The 6483-nt window shown below is 33.3% G+C and overlaps 1 pseudogene; it reads right to left on the bottom strand.

The window, feature by feature from the left end:
• Nucleotides 1–5104: 5104 nt before the first annotated feature.
• Nucleotides 5105–5196, bottom strand: LOC124995142 (uncharacterized; annotated as a pseudogene).
• Nucleotides 5197–6483: the final 1287 nt, after the last annotated feature.

Below are 6483 nucleotides of genomic sequence, written 5' to 3'. Positions count from 1 at the left end.
AACTTGGTCAACTGGTGGCTCCATTCCAAGTTTTCTGAGGAATCTCCATACCCTTTTCAATAACAGTTGCACCAATTTGCAGTCCCAGCAGCAATGTAAGAGTGTACCTTTTTCCCTACATCCTCACCAACATTTATCATTGCTTGTATTCTTGATAATTGCCATTATCACTGGAGTTAGATGAAATCTTAGCACTTCAAGTAACAGTAGCTAAACTATAGAACCAACCTAGGTGTCCTTCAACCTATGAATGGATAAAGAAAAAGTGGTATATATACACAATGGAATATTATTCCGTCTTAAAGAAGAATGAAATGATGGCATTTGCAGGTAAAAGAATGGAGTTGAAGAATATCAGGCTAAGCGAAATAAGCCAATCTCCAAATTCTAATCTACAGTAAGTGTGTGGGGGAGACTAGGGAAGAACAGACTCACTTTGGATTAGGTAGAGGAGAGCAAAGGGAGGGGGAGGGTATGGGGTTAGGAAGCGTAGTAGAATGAATCTGACATTATTAGTCTATATACATATATGACACAACTTCTGTGATTCTACAACATATACAACCAGAAAAATGAGAAATTATACCCCATTTATGATGTGTCAAAGTGAATTATATGGTTATGTATAACTAATTAGAACAAAATATTTTTAAAAAACTAGAACAAAGAATTTTGAATGTCCTCAATGGAAGGAAATGATATATGGTTGATGGTATAAATATGTTTAACCTGACTTAAACATTACACAATATATACATGTTTCAAAACATCATGTGGTGCCCTATTATTATGTACAAATTTTATAATTTTGTGTGTGACTTAAAAATAAAAGGTAGGGTCAAGAAAAACAAACATATAAACAAAAGAATCATGAAAATTAATTCTCAAAACATGTTTTTCAACTATATAAATTTTACTGCTGAAACATTGAAACCTAAGAGAGTTGAATTAGCACACTTTAATATATATAGCCTAAAACACACATGTAAATCCTTAATAAAAGAGAAACCAGGGAAGGCTTTGGGGCATTTGTCTATTTCTGTGGTGTAAATACATCATGGCCAAAATCAGCTCACTGAACCACTTTATATTGCTAATATAAAAAAAAGGATAAAAACCACATTTATTGGAACCTATGTCCTCAGTTACCACACTGGAATTACCTAAGAGAGAGACAGAGCAAATTTTAAGAAAAATCAGAAATTAATATCATTAGGTCTAAAATATTTTTAACAAGGAAGTACCTAGTTACTTTGTCAACTGCATAGAATAAGCCTTTATTCCAAGCACCTTAATGTACATGAATACCATTCCTTTTTATCAATGTGTTTCTTTATCTCTGTAACAAATTGATTCCATAGTTCTGTTTTTTACTAAGATTCATTATCTATTGTTTTCTTCTTCTCTAATCACAGATGATGGATCACAATTTTTCCCCAATTGATAGCTTCAGAGGAAAGTTTAATTTCCACATTAGAGTTTCTGCTTCTTCCCACTGGTCTGGGATGAACCTCTATGGACCAGCAAGGACTAGGAAGTTCACTTCTAGAAGTATCACAACACCATCCAGAATGGGAAAAGGCTGGAGTTATACTCTGCCTTGTGATTGAAATGAGCACTTCTGAGTAAAGATGTTTTAACAGTTAAATGAAGGTTACAAAATACTTAGATGTCATTTTGAGAGGTAATGTACCTATAAGCAAAGAGGAAACCCTGTTACAAATAAGACTCTGCTTGATGAGATTGTTTTAAAGGAAGATGTAACAGTCACAGGACAATGGCACTGGAAATGATGTCTGCTGTAGGATAATGAAGTAGGTTTCCATGCCTACCAGAGTAACAGAATGTATACAAGTAACTGCTTCCTCACACGCACGTGTTCTCTTGTTAATATAGGATATCTTCCACTGTGAAGGAATACTTCTGATACATTGACTAATAATGATATATTAAGATAAAAATGCTAGAATTTTCTTGTATTCAATAAAAACATAACTGCATTAGTTAACTTTCCACTATTATAGTGAAATACTTGAGATAATTAACTTACAGAAAGAAAAGACTTACTCTGGTTCTGAGTTTTTGAGGTTCCAGCCAAGATCAGATGGACCCATTGTTTTGCAACTCTGGAGAGAGTGATGGGTGGCAAGGGAAGGGAGTATGCAATGGAGCAAAAATACCATCTCATGAGCTAAGAAGCGGAGAGAAAAAGGAAGGGGCCAGGTTCCACTGCCTTTGGGGTATGCCCCAGTGACCTAAGGACCACCCACAAGGCCCCTTTCAAAGGTTCACAGCAGCACCCTGGGAACCAAGCCTTGAACACAGGCATGTGGGTAACATTAAACATATGAATTGCAGAAGTAGTCCACTTTTAAAATGTAAGAGATTTCTTAGCTATATTTTTAAATTTTTTTTAAATCATGTAATTTTAAAATCTCAAATATTTAAACTACCATAACAAAATCTCTGTAGGAAGGTTTTCTTTTAGTCAAAAAAGTAGACTCACCCTGCTATATTCTAACGGAATTTACTTCTGGGCTATGATTATTTAAAGATAATAGAATAAGAAATGAAGGGGAGATTAGGTTTGTAACACCTTCAAAAATATTTGAAGAGTAATGTGTTTTAAATATTTAATAGATATGAATTGCCACTACACATCCTAAAATATTGTAATTGCACATAAACTCCTTGTTCTTATTTTAAATGCATTCAAGGGAAAGTTATTCAAACAAGAAAATGATATTCCCAGGATGAAAATCATAGAATTATAAGGCTCTTATGCCTCTACTTACTATGCAGACTTAATAAGTAACAGACTTTTATAAGAATGAAATGTTATTGTTATTCACTCCAACCATTTGGGCTTAAACTACTGTCAATTTTATAAAAACAGTGCTGAGTGTGCACTGGATTCTGAAGCAGCTTACATTTTTCTTAATGTATGCTGGGTTTTTCTTACCCAAAGAAGCAATTGTATTCTGAAATAAATATTGCAGTTTTCTCAGCAATGTTAAAATGAGATCAACAATTATTAATGTAGAATATATTAAGTACATATTTATTTATTGTCTCAGGAGCAATAAACACAACTGATTGATTGTGGTTAAGATATGACTGGAAAGATGCTATAATTAGGCAAAATCATTTTGATTTGTGTTATGAATTTGCTAATATTTAAAAAAAATTTAATGTAAAAGAATTTTTGGTCTTCCAATTTAGTTGATATTAGAGAGGGCAATGTCATTTTGCACAATATTGAGATTCACTGAAATTATGCTCCTCATTTGAGACTCAGATTGAATCTCATCTCTGCTAAGGGCATTTATCTTGTTAAATTCCTGAGATACAAAGTTTGGAATAAGCCTTATAACTCATTATATCATACCTCTAGATGAGAATTTCTCAAATGCTTTGCATCAACCTTGCATAAGCACCACATTTCAAAATCACCCACAAATCATGGTCTTAAAAGGAAAAAAACCAAGAAATCTGAATTAGAATTGACACTCCACGTGATGTTATTCATTATAAAATTGTCAAATGACTATTTCAGCAGAGCTTGAAATCCTTTTTTGACAACTTTTCCAATAGTTGAATGTTTTCAGAGGGAAATAAAAATGATAACATACTAAATTTAAACAGTACTCCTAATCTTAGCAATTCTATTATAAACATGAAAAACTTTATTCTTTGTCAAAATTTGTTGTTTCCAAACATCTATTTGAGCTTACTATACTAAAAACTTTTGAATTTTCAAACATACATTAACAAATTATGTAATGAAAATCAGTTATGTCCTGTGTTACTGGGTTTAGACAGTTTCATCACTTTTCATATTATGTGATTTCAAGCTTTCCAACTCTACTGCCAGACATAGATTTATAAATAGTCTTCTAGTAAACTTTCATTGAGTTAAAATCCTCTTAATGTGTAGTATACAGAAACACATATGACTTTTTGGATGATGGGATGGTCCCCACAAGTTAAAGGAAAGTATAATGAAGTCAGAGCAAAGGCAGGCAGACAGGTAGGAAGGAGGGAGTAGAAAGGAAAGGAGGGAAGAAGGAAGGAGGGAGGGAAGAAGAGAGAAAGGAAGGAAGGAAGAAAGAAAAAACAATTTTGACACCAGGGATTGAACTCAGGAATGCTTAAATACTAAACCACATCCCCAGTCCATTTTATTATTTTTTTTATTTTTATTTGAGATAGGGTCTAAATTTTCTACATCCTCACTAAGTTACTGAGACTGTCTATAAACTTGCAATCCTCCTACCCTAGTCTCCCAACTCACTGGGTTTATTGCAGATGGAAGAAAATTTAAGAAGAAGTTAATGTCTTTGAAAACTTTCTGTGTGACTGTAATCACTCAGGTTCATAATATTCATTATTTGTATAATTAAGTTCTAAACTCCTAAGTCAGGAAATTGATTGCTGAATGATTTTTTAAACATTTCTCTTGATAGCATATTCTAATATATGGTTTTACTAGTATTCAGAACCTGAACAGTATGCTACCAGAACTTGTATTTACTTACTGCATATCATACTTACAAAGGAATATAACATCTTCATCTTAAACAATAAGAATTCTGCTAACCTCAGAGATGTCAGCAATTATTCTCCAAATTTTGAGTAAGATTATATTCAGATATATCAAAGAGTGAAAACTTCTGATACATAATGAAAACAAGTGATATTATGATCATTAATTGATTATGTGATAGGTATTACCTACATGATCAATATTAGTCATATAGCACTCAAAGGCATTACCTATCATTTTATTTAATCAAAATAATCTGATAAGGTAGATGATATTAGAAACTGTAACTTTGACATTTTGGTTTTAGACTCCTAATGACAAGATCCAAGAGTTCCCAGAGATAAAAACAAAACAACAAAACAAAATCTAACAAATAAAAAGATCATGTACAAAAAAGGAAAAATAAAAACTCAACTGGATATTCAACATCAACCTCAGTAATGAAACACAGCTTCATATTTGAGTGAAAATAGAGCAGAAGGACAAATGACTTTGGGGATACTTTGGAGAGGAAAAATGTGATTTAGAAAACATTTATGATTTACAACCACATTGTGAGAAATTTTGCAAGACTTCTTCTTTCTTTGTGCAGGATCATGCTAATCTCTGTATTGTTCCAATTTTAGTATATGTGCTGCCTAAATGAGCACATATACTCATACATTGCTGGTGGGACTGCAAATTAGTGCAGTCACTCTGGAAAGCAGTATGGAGATTACTTAGAAAACTTGGAATGGAACCACCATTTGACCCAGCTATCCCACTCCTTGGCCTATACCAAAGGACTTTAAATCAGCATATTACAGTGATGCAACCACATCAGTGTTCATAGCTGCTAAATTCACAATTGCTAGACTGTGGAACCAACCTAGAAGCCCTTCAATTGATGAATGGATAAAGAAACTATGGAATATTACTCAGCCATAAAGAATAAAAATGTGGATTTTGCAGGTAAATGGATGAAGTTGGAGAATATCATCCTAAGTGAAATAAGCCAATTCCAAAAAACCAAAGGCCAAATAATCTCTCTGATAAGTGCATGATGATACATAATGGGGGCGGGAGGGAGGCAAGAATGGAGGAAGGCTGGATTGTACAGAGGAAATAGAGGGATGGGGAGAGGGTGGGGGAAGAAAAAAATAACAGAATGCGACAAACATCATTACCCTATGTACATGTATGATTACATAAATGGTGCGATTCCACTTCGTGTACAACCATAGAAACAAGTTGTACCCCATTTGTGTACAATGAATCAAAATAAATAAATTACAAAAGACTTCTTTCTTTGCTTCTTGCCTACCTTCATTTATTGTTTAATATTTTTCTTTAGTTTTAAGATTAAGCTTAGAAAACAAAGCAACGAAGAAAGGCAATCATTAACTTCAAGGAAAACAGCAAGAACAACAAAACTGATTTGCATAAGAATGAATTCTATATAAGTTTTTTTTCCTATAAACAAACTTGATTTCATAATGTAGTCAGTAATTAACATTGATAAAGGTAAAATCTTTGATATAGATGTATTTGGACCATGGGAGATGGGAGTATGTGTGGGTGTGTATATTTCAGCAAGGTCAACAGAAAAGCAATAAAATCCATCTTCTATAAGAAAAAAAAACAAAAATCAGTGATTTTTCCAAAAGAAAAAAAATAGAAAATTGCCATCTTAAAGGCTTATTGTTTTTCTCTAGTTTCACCTCCACCAAGAGCTTAGAAGTCACAACTTCCATTCTTACACCAAGAAGAAGTGAACGAAATGATAATTACTGCTTTTGATAGAATCCATGAAGGAACTATGGTTCAGGGCAAAGTGTCAACCTGAAATCTAAAGAGACAGATGAATGCAGAGTGAAGGTGATTGCCGTGTGCCAGGGCCACTGGAGCCGTAAACGGATCAGAACACCTAAATGGCAGATTTTTAAATTGCTGGAAAC

Source organism: Sciurus carolinensis, chromosome 10 (genome assembly GCF_902686445.1).
Source record: "Sciurus carolinensis chromosome 10, mSciCar1.2, whole genome shotgun sequence".
Lineage (NCBI taxonomy): Eukaryota > Metazoa > Chordata > Mammalia > Rodentia > Sciuridae > Sciurus > Sciurus carolinensis.
This window is presented reverse-complemented; position numbering and strand designations above follow the sequence as displayed.